This window comes from Pseudophryne corroboree, chromosome 9 (assembly GCF_028390025.1).
Source record: "Pseudophryne corroboree isolate aPseCor3 chromosome 9, aPseCor3.hap2, whole genome shotgun sequence".
Lineage (NCBI taxonomy): Eukaryota > Metazoa > Chordata > Amphibia > Anura > Myobatrachidae > Pseudophryne > Pseudophryne corroboree.
Genome location: NC_086452.1, coordinates 79,603,366 through 79,620,896, shown reverse-complemented (window position 1 = coordinate 79,620,896; position 17,531 = coordinate 79,603,366). Strand labels below are relative to the sequence as shown.

The 17,531-nt window shown below is 36.1% G+C and overlaps 1 long non-coding RNA gene across 1 annotated transcript; it reads right to left on the bottom strand.

Annotated features, from left to right (window-relative positions):
- Positions 1-1,940: 1,940 nt before the first annotated feature.
- On the bottom strand, positions 1,941-8,989 carry LOC134956705 (uncharacterized). Its single transcript, XR_010186110.1, has 6 exons — positions 8,688-8,989; positions 8,183-8,281; positions 7,960-8,077; positions 2,564-2,662; positions 2,341-2,458; positions 1,941-2,210 (listed from the first exon to the last, which is right to left on the bottom strand). It is a non-coding gene; the product is annotated as an uncharacterized LOC134956705 (long non-coding RNA).
- Between the last annotated feature and the right edge of the window lie 8,542 nt (positions 8,990-17,531).

Below are 17,531 nucleotides of genomic sequence, written 5' to 3'. Positions count from 1 at the left end.
TTTCTGTATTATACATATTACATAGTAGTATAGGCTTGGGAATCATAAATGATAATCACACAGACTATTCACTGTTAGTTGTCATTCACGTCATTACTTCACTAAGCAAGACTTGCTATTGGGCAGAAGTATTCCGCAGTCATCGGTAATCATTACATTACAGTAGAGTACAAGCATAGACATGAAGCAGTGGTGCAAGTAGAAATATTTTCTTAGTGGTACTGAGTGCTGAAAATGGGCGTGGTCATGTGTTGTGAGGGGCGTGACCACATGCCACAAGTGGGAGTGGCTACATGACACTAGTGGCATGACACTACAAAGCCCCTTTTCTTTGCACTCTGGAGGCAAGGCTAGAAAAAATATATAGTACTACCTCCAGTATAATAGAAATATGTATAGTAATGACACCAGTATCATATATATATATATATATATATATATATATATATATATATAGTAATGCCCCCAATGTAATAACAATATATAATAATGCCTCCATTATAACAGGAATATATAGTGTAGTAGTGTCCCTGTTATATAATAGAAATATATAGTAGTGTCCAGATTACAATAGAAATATGTAGTAATAACCCCATAATAATAGACATGTATAGTAGTGTCCACATTATATTAGAAATGAATGCTCCCAGCAAGAGACACTGTGGGAAAATGCAATCAGGCCTCTCTCTTCACACCAGCCACAGCCGCCAGAGGAGGAAGTGTGATGTGGCGTCATGACATCACCGTTGCGCTCCCAGTAACCCTGACAAACTGGGAGGCGCTGTCATGCTGCCAAGCACCATGGTCTTGTTACTTTGTGGCGCATTATAATTGTGGTAATGGCGGTCATGGGTGTAAAGTGTGTGGCAGGTGGTACTGAGTACCCGCTGCCATATTCTTAAGGGTACTCCGTACCCGAGTGTACCCACATACTTGCACCACTGACATGAAGTAAAAAAAAAATTTCAGAGAAACCTGACCAACTTCGCTCATGCTAAAAGTTAATTTCTGATTGGTGGGTATTGTCAGGAGTGCCAGAAGAGTGTGTTTTATACAGCTTACCAGCCAATGAGTGTATATTACACATAGGTAGCAGTGTAGGAAAGCTAAAACAGATTTATGGCCGGTATTATTAACCAGGTTTCTAGTGGGGGTACTTAGCAACCGCCCCACCCCCAACTCTGTGGCCCTGGCTGTAGTTCAGTGAAAATTGAGCCCCTAAATGCGATGTTAATTTCATTATTTAATGAAACTCTCCCAGTTTTGACAGTGGGTAATAAGAAAATACAATATTTCTTGCCTACATAACAGTGGGAAGAACACGCTTTCTCTAACTTCCGATGGTTTAGCAGGCCCCATAGAAAGTTAGAAACCTATAGGGGCTGCTTTGGTGATCAGAAATGTAGGGTCCCAATATTTTCTGTGGTCCTTCATGATTTCATTTTGGGGATTCTTAGATTTTGCAGGGGATTTCCCACAAAATAACTTTAATAATTATACCTTGGGGTAAAGATATCAAACATTCAAGAGAGATAAAGTGGAGAAGTTTCCCATAGCAATGAATCAGCTGTCATTTATCTAGCACAGGTTATAAAGTGACAGTTAGTAACTGTTAGGTTGCTATGGGCAACATCTCAACATTGTCTCTCTCGAAGGTTTGATACATCTCCCCTTTATTATTTACTAGCTGTTCTACCCGTTCTTTGCACGGGAGTTTCTGATTTTCAAGGTTGTACATATATAAATGAGTTAAACAAAAACAATAACCAATTGCGCTTGGTATAACTTTAAAACACTCAGATTTTAGTATTTCCAGTAGCTGTTCTTCCACGGTGTGGATTCTTATAACTGGCATCACCTGCAAGTATACCCTCACACCAGAGAACACACCCGAACAAAAAGACGGCCAGAATGGCCTAAATTAGATATGATACCAATTTGTTTTTATTAAAAAACATATAGAATTCCATAAATTCATATGAACATTTTTTTTACAGATAAAAGGTTCCATACATTCATATAAACATTCTTAAAAGAAAAACATCCAGATACAGTCAATAGGTTTTCTGTTCAAGCCTTTAAAGAACACCCTCACCCTTATAGGTGTATATTCTGTAGGGTGTATTAATGAACTAGATAAGAGACCGTAACGGATTCGACCCAACGCGTTTCGTCAGAACGACTTCATCAGGGGTTTCTGTATGGTATCACTAAAACATAAAACGGGTGATTGGATGGTCCTTTAAAATTTCTAGGATAATTTTTATATACACACATATATGCATATACACATAGGGAAGGAAAATGGAGGAGAAAATGGAGAAGGAAATATATACATACCAAAAAAAGGAAGGAACAAAGGCCTTCATGGATATAAAACATCCATAGCCCATATATATAGGACCAACTTTTAATAGAGATGGATAATTCACCCAGAATGGTTGTAGGATGGTAAAACCTATGGATATTATTAATTGGTTAGAAGACCATAATTTTAATATTCGGACATATTTTTACTGGGTGCTATCAGGTGTGGTGTCTGATCATATAATTTTATACATACCAAGCATAAACGCATACGCCTTTAAGGGTATTCAGCTAGTTAATGAACCTGGTTGCAGACTCTTTTCAGTTTTTATGCAGGGTCTGTTAAATTTGAACCCTAAAGAATATTTAACAACATTTCAGCTACATATACTTTAAAGTGCAATTATATCACAAACTCCAAAAAGTGAATAATAAACGGTGTGTTCAATAAATTTACATATAGTGAATAACTGCACCACTCAGTGTTGATTTCTATAGCATAGAGCTAATTTCATATATAATACTAATAATGGTATCCAATCTCATTACAATTGTGTTTCTTTCAATACCACATAGTTGCATCATATCTAACTCGTTTTCATAATATCTATTTAATATTCATTCCATTCATAATTTGAATACATGATAATACAAAAGATCAGGTGCTCACTTAGATCACAATATCAGTGATTACAATTTAAACATACAAGTCTTAGACAAATACAGTCCAGTACAATGCATTCCAAATACTTACTGCAGCCACCAGGAAAGAGACACAAGTAACAGCCACATCCAAAATGAACTGGCACAGCACTGAGACTGCTATTTATTCATCTCAGTGCAAGTCTCACTTCCTGTAATTAGTGGCTCTAATTATTAGTTTTTCCTGGATACTGCTCCTATTCTAAACATAATTCCACACTTAAAAGGATTAGAATAATCCCTAGATTTAGGTGATCTTTTTAATTTGAAAGAAAAAAGTGAATTGTGCTTAAAAACAACTTAAAAGTGTCTATGAACTAACTATCAGGTGTGTGGATACTGATTTCCTGCATGTGTTCCACTCAGCAAAGGCTGGAACGCATATGTAAGGAGACAAAAAAAAAAAAAAAAGTTTAAATCCTATACTTCATTTATATATTGCTAATGCAAAAAAGCAAGTGTTTGTGTTCAATATGCCTATTACCGCTAATCTTTATATCTCCATAGTAAATATCTAAGATTGGTAAAAAGAATTTAAATCCTATATCTTATTTATAATTTGCTAGAAAAAAAAGTGTCAAAAACCAAATTGTTCGTGTTCAAAATATATTTTACCACTAATCTAGGTGGAGCACTAGATAAACTATTCTTTTTTGCAACAAATTGTACCATATGTATATATACATATACACATAAAATAAGTATTCGAATGCAGAGTCCAAGGCTGGTACATTTATCCACATATTCTAACATGCTTTTAAAGACACAGTGATCGTATACTCCGTAATAAAACTTTTTTTTTTTTTCTTTATATTGCATTTATTTTCACATCATAGTGTTATTTTACATACATAGTTTTCAAAATAGCCCCATGTAAAATTTGAAGAAAAAAAAAAAAAAAAAAGAATGAGAGGGAGAAACAAAAGGGAGGGAATATACTCTGGATCTTAGTTGGAAAGAAGAATCTATAAAATGATGGGAAACTATAGATCTCATAGGAAAGATACTATATCAATGTTCTCATTAAGTCCCCCTGGTACCAACGTGTTTAAATTATAGATCCAATACGTTTCCCTTTTTGATAGAAGAAGGTCCCTATCTCCTCCTCTATCTCCTAGCCGTACGCACTCAAGGATTGTAAATGAAAATCCTTTTAAATTCGAATTATGACATTCCAAGAAATGCCTCGGCAGGTTATGACTTGTTACCTTATTTTTAATGCTACGCATATGTTCTTGGATTCTAAGTTTTACTAACCGCTTCGTCTTGCCAATGTAGGACAAATTGCATGGACAAGTAATTCTATAAATGACATACTGTGAGTTACAGTTAACCAACTCTTTCAGTTTGTATTCCAAGCCATTATCCAATAGCCACACAAACGGTTTCTTTTCCATGTGTTTGCAGCAAATGCAATGTCCACATGGAAAACAACCTCCCTTTTTCTTCAGTGAAAGAAGTGTATCTGGTCCAGATGTGGATACTTTAGTAGATTTAAGTTTGCTTGGGGCCAGAATGCTTTTCAAATTCTTTGCCCTTCTGAAAATAACTAGAGGATTTGGAGGGAGAGAGGGTCCCAACACTGGATCCTTTAACATGATATTCCAATGTTTCTCCAATGTTTTTTTCACCATCCAATTTTCTTTGTTATATTGAGTAATGAATGGTCGACATTGAAAGTGTTTTTCTACTTTCTTTCTAGTATTATTCGATAGGAGACTCGGTCTATCTTGTTTCAATGCTCTATCAATCGCCTCCTCTATTTTTAAAGCATTGTAACCTCTTGACAGGAAGCGTTCTTTTAGAATCTCCGTTTGAACCAGAAAGTCGTTGACATTACTACAATTTTTCCGAAGCCTCAGGAATTGTGCATAGGGGACATTCTCAATCCAATTTCGATGGTGACAACTTGTAGATGGTATAAAACTATTAGTGTCCACATCTTTGAAAAAGGTTGAGGTCTTAATATTTTCATTTACTGTACTTTCCAATTTAATGTCTAAGTAATCAATTGTAATCGTGTCTGTTCTGTGAGTAAATTTCAGATTGAATTGGTTTTGATGGATAGCTTCTATAAAAGAGGCTATACTTTGTGAGTCACCATTCCATACAAAAATCAAATCGTCAATATAGCGCCTATAGAATCTAATATTTTCTGTAAAGAAAGGGGAACCATAGACAAAAGTGTTCTCCCACTCCCCCATCAGCAGGTTCGCATATGATGGGGCAAATTTTGTCCCCATTGCAGTCCCCTGCTGTTGGAGGTAGTGGGCATCTCCAAACTGGAAATAATTGTGTCGCAGAATATATTCAATACTGTGTAGGATAAACTCAGTTTCTCCCACAGTTTTTTCCAAATCAATTTCCAAGGTTTTCTTGACTGCAAGGACCCCCTTATCGTGCGGAATTGACGAATAGAGGGCTTGGACATCGATTGTAAGCCAAGTGTCCCCTTCTCTCCATATATAGTTTGCCAATTCCTGTAGTAAACTAGTAGAGTCTTTCAAAAAAGATGGCAACCTTTTTACATAGTGTTGTAGTTTGAGGTCTATATAGTGTGACAAATTTGAGGTCAAAGAGTTGATCCCCGAAATTATGGGCCTCCCTGGGGGACATTCACGATTTTTATGCACCTTTGGAAGGTGTAAAAAATTGGTACTGTTGGATGTTTTACAAACAGATAATCATATTCCGTTTGGCAGATTACATTTTTTTTCCTAGCATCAAAGAGTAACATATAAAGTTCTTCCTGAAAATGTGCAGTGGGATCTGAACTTAATTTAAGGTAGGTTGATTCGTCATCCAGAATTCTACCCGCCTCAGCTAGGTATGAATCTCTTTCCTGGATGACTACACCTCCTCCCTTATCTGCACTGCGGATAACTAAGTTATCATCTTTCTTTAGAAGGGAGAGTGCTTTCTTTTCTTGAGGTTTCAAATTAGAAGTAAACTTGTCTGGTTTTACCTTTAATTTTCTAAATTCATCCTTAACTGAATCAAAAAAGATTTCCAAATGGCTACCCCTTGATTCAACTGGGTAGAATTTAGATGGAAGGGCCACTACAGGTTTCTGTTCAGTAATTCTAGACATAGCAGGGGTTGGATTTTTTAAAAAATGCCTTTGCACTGTTAGATTTCTTATATATTTATTCAAGTCAATATAAAGATCAAATTTATTGACATGTGCGTCTGGAGCGAATTTTAGGCCTTTACCTAAAACCGTTGTTTGAGCACTCGATAATTGTCTCTTGGAGAGGTTGAAGAGTCCAACCTCTGATTCTCCACAAGATGAAAAAGTGGCCTTCTTCTCTTGTTGTTTGGTGAGTTTTCTCCCCCCTCTCTTTCCTCTCCTATAAAAAGACCTCTTTTTCGTCCCTGTTGTAGATCTTTCCGTGGACCCTCGTCTAAAAAACGTTGTCGAAAGACATTTGGGGACTGAGATCTCCCAACATCATGTCTTTTCCTATAAGACGGATATCTATCTCTCCAATGGTTTTGGTAAGAGGTAGTTCCATCTCTTTTTCTTCCATAATGGGGAGAATAATTAGAGGACCGTCTCCTTCTATTTTGCCAATTATCCCTTTTATAATTCTCTGTATATATAGGAGCATGTCTATATTGATCACGTCTGCTCCTACGTTCAGGCTCTTCATTACCTCGTTTTGAAAATTGATTGACGAATTTGGAATCTGTATTAGACCAACTAAATATTTTATTGTTTACATAATCATTTTTATCCCTAGAAATTTTTTTTTGTTTTCTATAGATAATTTCATCCTCAACTGCGTCTAGTTTCTCCTGTAGGTCAGTTACATCTTTTTTAAACTCCTCACTGTTTTCAAATTTAGTAAGAGTAGTTTCTAATTGGTTAAGTTCAACTTCAAGTTTATTTAACTCCTTCTTCTTTTCAGTTGCTAATAGAGTCATGAGTTTTATGGAACAGTCCTCCAAAATGGAGTTCCAGTTTTTCATAAAACCCTCATCAAGGTTACCAAAGGTTGGTGTTTTAATCATTCTTAGCCCCCTAGGGACTCGACCCACTTCTATATATTTTTCTAGCGTTATCACATCGTACCAATTCTTAAGTTCTTTGATCGCTAGTTTCTCTATCAGATTTAATTGTGGATAATAATCTTCCGCATCCTCCTCCATATCTCCTTCCACATATTCCTCTGAAAAAATATTTCTACATTTTTGAGGTCTTTTAGACCTATCCCTAAAAATAGGCATTATTTGGCAGCAGGAAAAGACAACTAACAGAAAAGATACACAAATACAAAAAAATGTCTTCCACCCCGCGCTCAACCCACCAGCAGCAATATGGAGAAAGTCCCTGTTAGTGAACTTTCAAAGAATAACATAAACAAAAACAATAACCAATTGCGCTTGGTATAACTTTAAAACACTCAGATTTTAGTATTTCCAGTAGCTGTTCTTCCACGGTGTGGATTCTTATAACTGGTATCACCTGCAAGTATACCCTCACATCAGAGAACACACCCGAACAAAAAGACGGCCAGAATGGCCTAAATTAGATATGATACCAATTTGTTTTTATTAAAAAACATATAGAATTCCATAAATTCATATGAACATTTTTTTTACAGATAAAAGGTTCCATACATTCATATAAACATTCTTAAACGAAAAACATCCAGATACAGTCAATAGGTTTTCTGTTCAAGCCTTTAAAGAACACCCTCACCCTTATAGGTGTATATTCTGTAGGGTGTATTAATGAACTAGATAAGAGACCGTAACGGATTCGACCCAACGCGTTTCGTCAGAACGACTTCATCAGGGGTTTCTGTATGGTATCACTAAAACATAAAACGGGTGATTGGATGGTCCTTTAAAATTTCTAGGATAATTTTTATATACACACATATATGCATATACACATAGGGAAGGAAAATGGAGGAGAAAATGGAGAAGGAAATATATACATACCAAAAAAAGGAAGGAACAAAGGCCTTCATGGATATAAAACATCCATAGCCCATATATATAGGACCAACTTTTAATAGAGATGGATAATTCACCCAGAATGGTTGTAGGATGGTAAAACCTATGGATATTATTAATTGGTTAGAAGACCATAATTTTAATATTCGGACATATTTTTACTGGGTGCTATCAGGTGTGGTGTCTTATCATATAATTTTATACATACCAAGCATAAACGCATACGCCTTTAAGGGTATTCAGCTAGTTAATTAACCTGGTTGCAGACTCTTTTCAGTTTTTATGCAGGGTCTGTTAAATTTGAACCCTAAAGAATATTTAACAACATTTCAGCTACATATACTTTAAAGTGCAATTATATCACAAACTCCAAAAAGTGAATAATAAACGGTGTGTTCAATAAATTTACATATAGTGAATAACTGCACCACTCAGTGTTGATTTCTATAGCATAGAGCTAATTTCATATATAATACTAATAATGGTATCCAATCTCATTACAATTGTGTTTCTTTCAATACCACATAGTTGCATCATATCTAACTCGTTTTCATAATATCTATTTAATATTCATTCCATTCAGAATTTGAATACATGATAATACAAAAGATCAGGTGCTCACTTAGATCACAATATCAGTGATTACAATTTAAACATACAAGTCTTACATATTAGACAAATACAGTCCAGTACAATGCATTCCAAATACTTACTGCAGCCACCAGGAAAGAGACACAAGTAACAGCCACATCCAAAATGAACTGGCACAGCACTGAGACTGCTATTTATTCATCTCAGTGCAAGTCTCACTTCCTGTAATTAGTGGCTCTAATTATTAGTTTTTCCTGGATACTGCTCCTATTCTAAACATAATTCCACACTTAAAAGGATTAGAATAATCCCTAGATTTAGGTGATCTTTTTAATTTGAAAGAAAAAAGTGAATTGTGCTTAAAAACAACTTAAAAGTGTCTATGAACTAACTATCAGGTGTGTGGATACTGATTTCCTGCATGTGTTCCACTCAGCAAAGGCTGGAACGCATATGTAAGGAGACAAAAAAAAAAAAAAAAAGTTTAAATCCTATACTTCATTTATATATTGCTAATGCAAAAAAGCAAGTGTTTGTGTTCAATATGCCTATTACCGCTAATCTTTATATCTCCATAGTAAATATCTAAGATTGGTAAAAAGAATTTAAATCCTATATCTTATTTATAATTTGCTAGAAAAAAAGTGTCAAAAACCAAATTGTTCGTGTTCAAAATATATTTTACCACTAATCTAGGTGGAGCACTAGATAAACTATTCTTTTTTGCAACAAATTGTACCATATGTATATATACATATACACATAAAATAAGTATTCGAATGCAGAGTCCAAGGCTGGTACATTTATCCACATATTCTAACATGCTTTTAAAGACACAGTGATCGTATACTCCGTAATAAAACTTTTTTTTTTTTTTTCTTTATATTGCATTTATTTTCACATCATAGTGTTATTTTACATACATAGTTTTCAAAATAGCCCCAATTCTATATGGAATTCTATATGTTTTTTAATAAAAACAAATTGGTATCATATCTAATTTAGGCCATTCTGGCCGTCTTTTTGTTCGGGTGTGTTCTCTGGTGTGAGGGTATACTTGCAGGTGATACCAGTTTTAAGAATCCACACCGTGGAAGAACAGCTACTGGAAATACTAAAATCTGAGTGTTTTAAAGTTATACCAAGCGCAATTGGTTATTGTTTTTGTTTATGTTATTCTTTGAAAGTTCACTAACAGGGACTTTCTCCATATTGCTGCTGGTGGGTTGAGCGCGGGGTGGAAGACATTTTTTTGTATTTGTGTATCTTTTCTGTTAGTTGTCTTTTCCTGCTGCCAAATAATGCCTATTTTTAGGGATAGGTCTAAAAGACCTCAAAAATGTAGAAATATTTTTTCAGAGGAATATGTGGATGGAGATATGGAGGAGGATGCGGAAGATTATTATCCACAATTAAATCTGATAGAGAAACTAGCGATCAAAGAACTTAAGAATTGGTACGATGTGATAACGCTAGAAAAATACATAGAAGTGGGTCGAGTCCCTAGGGGGCTAAGAATGATTAAAACACCAACCTTTGGTAACCTTGATGAGGGTTTTATGAAAAACTGGAACTCCATTTTGGAGGACTGTTCCATAAAACTCATGACTCTATTAGCAACTGAAAAGAAGAAGGAGTTAAATAAACTTGAAGTTGAACTTAACCAATTAGAAACTACTCTTACTAAATTTGAAAACAGTGAGGAGTTTAAAAAAGATGTAACTGACCTACAGGAGAAACTAGACGCAGTTGAGGATGAAATTATCTATAGAAAACAAAAAAAAATTTCTAGGGATAAAAATGATTATGTAAACAATAAAATATTTAGTTGGTCTAATACGGATTCCAAATTCGTCAATCAATTTTCAAAACGAGGTAATGAAGAGCCTGAACGTAGGAGCAGACGTGATCAATATAGACATGCTCCTATATATACAGAGAATTATAAAAGGGATAATTGGCAAAATAGAAGGAGACGGTCCTCTAATTATTCTCCCCATTATGGAAGAAAAAGAGATGGAACTACCTCTTACCAAAACCATTGGAGAGATAGATATCCGTCTTATAGGAAAAGACATGATGTTGGGAGATCTCAGTCCCCAAATGTCTTTCGACAACGTTTTTTAGACGAGGGTCCACGGAAAGATCTACAACAGGGACGAAAAAGAGGTCTTTTTATAGGAGAGGAAAGAGAGGGGGAGAAAACTCACCAAACAACAAGAGAAGAAGGCCACTTTTTCATCTTGTGGAGAATCAGAGGTTGGACTCTTCAACCTCTCCAAGAGACAATTATCGAGTGCTCAAACAACGGTTTTAGGTAAAGGCCTAAAATTCGCTCCAGACGCACATGTCAATAAATTTGATCTTTATATTGACTTGAATAAATATATAAGAAATCTAACAGTGCAAAGGCATTTTTTTAAAAATCCAACCCCTGCTATGTCTAGAATTACTGAACAGAAACCTGTAGTGGCCCTTCCATCTAAATTCTACCCAGTTGAATCAAGGGGTAGCCATTTGGAAATCTTTTTTGATTCAGTTAAGGATGAATTTAGAAAATTAAAGGTAAAACCAGACAAGTTTACTTCTAATTTGAAACCTCAAGAAAAGAAAGCACTCTCCCTTCTAAAGAAAGATGATAACTTAGTTATCCGCAGTGCAGATAAGGGAGGAGGTGTAGTCATCCAGGAAAGAGATTCATACCTAGCTGAGGCGGGTAGAATTCTGGATGACGAATCAACCTACCTTAAATTAAGTTCAGATCCCACTGCACATTTTCAGGAAGAACTTTATATGTTACTCTTTGATGCTAGGAAAAAAAATGTAATCTGCCAAACGGAATATGATTATCTGTTTGTAAAACATCCAACAGTACCAATTTTTTATCACCTTCCAAAGGTGCATAAAAATCGTGAATGTCCCCCAGGGAGGCCCATAATTTCGGGGATCAACTCTTTGACCTCAAATTTGTCACACTATATAGACCTCAAACTACAACACTATGTAAAAAGGTTGCCATCTTTTTTGAAAGACTCTACTAGTTTACTACAGGAATTGGCAAACTATATATGGAGAGAAGGGGACACTTGGCTTACAATCGATGTCCAAGCCCTCTATTCGTCAATTCCGCACGATAAGGGGGTCCTTGCAGTCAAGAAAACCTTGGAAATTGATTTGGAAAAAACTGTGGGAGAAACTGAGTTTATCCTACACAGTATTGAATATATTCTGCGACACAATTATTTCCAGTTTGGAGATGCCCACTACCTCCAACAGCAGGGGACTGCAATGGGGACAAAATTTGCCCCATCGTATGCGAACCTGCTGATGGGGGAGTGGGAGAACACTTTTGTCTATGGTTCCCCTTTCTTTACAGAAAATATTAGATTCTATAGGCGCTATATTGACGATTTGATTTTTGTATGGAATGGTGACTCACAAAGTATAGCCTCTTTTATAGAAGCTATCCATCAAAACCAATTCAATCTGAAATTTACTCACAGAACAGACACGATTACAATTGATTACTTAGACATTAAATTGGAAAGTACAGTAAATGAAAATATTAAGACCTCAACCTTTTTCAAAGATGTGGACACTAATAGTTTTATACCATCTACAAGTTGTCACCATCGATATTGGATTGAGAATGTCCCCTATGCACAATTCCTGAGGCTTCGGAAAAATTGTAGTAATGTCAACGACTTTCTGGTTCAAACGGAGATTCTAAAAGAACGCTTCCTGTCAAGAGGTTACAATGCTTTAAAAATAGAGGAGGCGATTGATAGAGCATTGAAACAAGATAGACCGAGTCTCCTATCGAATAATACTAGAAAGAAAGTAGAAAAACACTTTCAATGTCGACCATTCATTACTCAATATAACAAAGAAAATTGGATGGTGAAAAAAACATTGGAGAAACATTGGAATATCATGTTAAAGGATCCAGTGTTGGGACCCTCTCTCCCTCCAAAACCTCTAGTTATTTTCAGAAGGGCAAAGAATTTGAAAAGCATTCTGGCCCCAAGCAAACTTAAATCTACTAAAGTATCCACATCTGGACCAGATACATTTCTTTCACTGAAGAAAAAGGGAGGTTGTTTTCCATGTGGACATTGCATTTGCTGCAAACACATGGAAAAGAAACCGTTTGTGTGGCTATTGGATAATGGCTTGGAATACAAACTGAAAGAGTTGGTTAACTGTAACTCACAGTATGTCATTTATAGAATTACTTGTCCATGCAATTTGTCCTACATTGGCAAGACGAAGCGGTTAGTAAAACTTAGAATCCAAGAACATATGCGTAGCATTAAAAATAACGTAACAAGTCATAACCTGCCGAGGCATTTCTTGGAATGTCATAATTCGAACTTAAAAGGATTTTCATTTACAATCCTTGAGTGCGTATGGCTAGGAGATAGAGGAGGAGATAGGGACCTTCTTCTATCAAAAAGGGAAACGTATTGGATCTATAATTTAAACACGTTGGTACCAGGGGGACTTAATGAGAACATTGATATAGTATCTTTCCTATGAGATCTATAGTTTCCCATCATTTTATAGATTCTTCTTTCCAACTAAGATCCAGATTATATTCCCTCCCTTTTGTTTCTCCCTCTCATTCTTTTTTTTTTTTTTTTTTTTTTAAATTTTACATGGGGCTATTTTGAAAACTATGTATGTAAAATAACACTATGATGTGGAAATAAATGCAATATAAAGAAGAAAAAAAAAGTTTTATTACGGAGTATACGATCACTGTGTCTTTAAAAGCATGTTAGAATATGTGGATAAATGTACCAGCCTTGGACTCTGCATTCGAATACTTATTTTATGTGTATATGTATATATACATATGGTACAATTTGTTGCAAAAAAGAATAGTTTATCTAGTGCTCCACCTAGATTAGTGGTAAAATATATTTTGAACACGAACAATTTGGTTTTTGACACTTTTTTTCTAGCAAATTATAAATAAGATATAGGATTTAAATTATTTTTACCAATCTTAGATATTTACTATGGAGATATAAAGATTAGCGGTAATAGGCATATTGAACACAAACACTTGCTTTTTTGCATTAGCAATATATAAATGAAGTATAGGATTTAAACTTTTTTTTTTTTTTTTTTTGTCTCCTTACATATGCGTTCCAGCCTTTGCTGAGTGGAACACATGCAGGAAATCAGTATCCACACACCTGATAGTTAGTTCATAGACACTTTTAAGTTGTTTTTAAGCACAATTCACTTTTTTCTTTCAAATTAAAAAGATCACCTAAATCTAGGGATTATTCTAATCCTTTTAAGTGTGGAATTATGTTTAGAATAGGAGCAGTATCCAGGAAAAACTAATAATTAGAGCCACTAATTACAGGAAGTGAGACTTGCACTGAGATGAATAAATAGCAGTCTCAGTGCTGTGCCAGTTCATTTTGGATGTGGCTGTTACTTGTGTCTCTTTCCTGGTGGCTGCAGTAAGTATTTGGAATGCATTGTACTGGACTGTATTTGTCTATTATGTAAGACTTGTATGTTTAAATTGTAATCACTGATATTGTGATCTAAGTGAGCACCTGATCTTTTGTATTATCATGTATTCAAATTATGAATGGAATGAATATTAAATAGATATTATGAAAACGAGTTAGATATGATGCAACTATGTGGTATTGAAAGAAACACAATTGTAATGAGATTGGATACCATTATTAGTATTATATATGAAATTAGCTCTATGCTATAGAAATCAACACTGAGTGGTGCAGTTATTCACTATATGTAAATTTATTGAACACACCGTTTATTATTCACTTTTTGGAGTTTGTGATATAATTGCACTTTAAAGTATATGTAGCTGAAATGTTGTTAAATATTCTTTAGGGTTCAAATTTAACAGACCCTGCATAAAAACTGAAAAGAGTCTGCAACCAGGTTCATTAACTAGCTGAATGTATAAAATGATATGATAAGACACCACACCTGATAGCACCCAGTAAAAATATGTCCGAATATTAAAATTATGGTCTTCTAACCAATTAATAATATCCATAGGTTTTACCATCCTACAACCATTCTGGGTGAATTATCCATCTCTATTAAAAGTTGGTCCTATATATATGGGCTATGGATGTTTTATATCCATGAAGGCCTTTGTTCCTTCCTTTTTTTGGTATGTATATAGGCCCTCATTCCGAGTTGTTCGCTCGGTATTTTTCATCGCATCGCAGTGAAAATCCGCTTAGTACGCATGCGCAATGTTCGCACTGCGACTGCGCCAAGTAACTTTACTATGAAGATAGTATTTTTACTCACGGCTTTTTCTTCGCTCCGGCGATCGTAATGTGATTGACAGGAAATGGGTGTTACTGGGCGGAAACACGGCGTTTCAGGGGCGTGTGGCTGAAAACGCTACCGTTTCCGGAAAAAACGCAGGAGTGGCCGGGGAAACGGTGGGAGTGCCTGGGCGAACGCTGGGTGCGTTTGTGACGTCAACCAGGAACGACAAGCACTGAACTGATCGCACAGGCAGAGTAAGTCTGGAGCTACTCTGAAACTGCTAAGTAGTTAGTAATCGCAATATTGCGAATACATCGGTCGCAATTTTAAGAAGCTAAGATTCACTCCCAGTAGGCGGCGGCTTAGCGTGTGTAACTCTGCTAAATTCGCCTTGCGACCGATCAACTCGGAATGAGGGCCATATTTCCTTCTCCATTTTCTCCTCCATTTTCCTTCCCTATGTGTATATGCATATATGTGTGTATATAAAAATTATCCTAGAAATTTTAAAGGACCATCCAATCACCCGTTTTATGTTTTAGTGATACCATACAGAAACCCCTGATGAAGTCGTTCTGACGAAACGCGTTGGGTCGAATCCGTTACGGTCTCTTATCTAGTTCATTAATACACCCTACAGAATATACACCTATAAGGGTGAGGGTGTTCTTTAAAGGCTTGAACAGAAAACCTATTGACTGTATCTGGATGTTTTTCTTTTAAGAATGTTTATATGAATGTATGGAACCTTTTATCTGTAAAAAAAAATGTTCATATGAATTTATGGAATTCTATATGTTTTTTAATAAAAACAAATTGGTATCATATCTAATTTAGGCCATTCTGGCCGTCTTTTTGTTCGGGTGTGTTCTCTGGTGTGAGGGTATACTTGCAGGTGATACCAGTTATAAGAATCCACACCGTGGAAGAACAGCTACTGGAAATACTAAAATCTGAGTGTTTTAAAGTTATACCAAGCGCAATTGGTTATTGTTTTTGTTTATGTTATTCTTTGAAAGTTCACTAACAGGGACTTTCTCCATATTGCTGCTGGTGGGTTGAGCGCGGGGTGGAAGACATTTTTTTGTATTTGTATATATAAATGAGTGTTAAAAATTTGGTAAATCTATAGAGATGTAAATTTGAGAGGTCTTAATGTAAGAACATATTAATCCATGGTTCTTGCCGTTACCCGAGGACTATTTTTAGTAGTTTATTAAATTCTACACACTGGAGGTGCAATCCAAATTTTCATCTGATTGTCCTTTTGGGCTTTATCTTTTATGCAACCCCAACCACGCATTGGTAATGACATCATTATGTCAACCCTCTTTTCATCCCCTTAGGGCAGGTTTATTAAAATTCTGATTACGTCTTTTTCCTATTTCCCACCTGCAGAATACCTATGTTTCATTTTCCTAACATATTGGGAAGTGAGTAAGTGAGTAAGTGAGTAAGTGAGTAAGTGAGTAAGTGAGTAAGTGAGTAAGTGAGTAAGTGAGTAAGTGAGTAAGTGAGTGAGTGAAGGCTTTTGCATTAACATATATAGATTGGTAGTATTTTTCTTGTTGGTGTACCTAGGTGCCCCAAAGTGGGTAACCTTGTACCAGCAGTTGCTTGGAGCTGGTAATTAAAGATGTTGCTTCATAACAATATCCTGACAACATGACACCTTCTGCTTCTGGAGAAATAACTTGGACTGTACAAATTGATTAGTGTAAATATAAATAATAATAATAATAATAATAATAAAAAGCTATCTAAATCTATCAAGAGCAATGAGCAAGATATATATCTTATATACCTTCTTCCTTTCTGTATCCTCCTTCATTTCATTTGTTGAACATTTTTCAATAAACAGTTCTTTGAAAACAAAATAACAATGGTGTGTCATTCCGACTTGATCGCATGCTGCCTTTTTTTTCGCAGCGCAGCGATCAGGGTACTACTGCGCATGTGTATGCACCGCAATGCAGATGCATCGTACGGGTACAAAGTGGATCGTTGCTGGGCGATGGATTTAACAAAGATCGCAAGGAGATTGACAGGAAGAGGGAGTTTGTGGGTGTCTACTGACCATTTTCAGGGAGTGTTTGGAAAAACGCATGTGTGTCCAAGCATTTGCAGGGCGGGTGTCTGACGTCAATTCCGGGCTGGAATAGGCTGAAGTGATCGCAGCGGCTAGGTAAGTTCTGAGCTACTCAGAAACTGCACAAAACTTTTTTGTAGTGCTCGGCTGCACATGCGATCGCACACTTGCAAAGCAAAAATAGACTTCCCTATAGGCGGCGCCTATCTGTTCACACACTCCAAAAAATAGCTAGCACGCGATCAACTCGGAATGACCCCCAATGTCAGTATTGCATCATGACTGGATTATAATTGATTCTGTATGAGTTATAACCTTTGGCTTATAATGATTTGGGGGCTAAGCAAAGGTGCAGCTTCTCACTGGCCAACTATTAGGCTCATTTGATTCAGTTCAGGGCACCTCTTGTATTAATAGGGCTAATTCAGACCTGATCGCTAGGGTGCATTTTTTGGATCCCTGCGATCAGGTAGTCGCCGCTTACAGGGGGGAGGGTATTAGATGTGTACAGGTGTGCGAACGCTTGTGCTGGAAAGCTGCACAACCCAGGATTTTCTCAGCGGCTCCGATGATCGGGGCCGGAGCCGACGTCAGG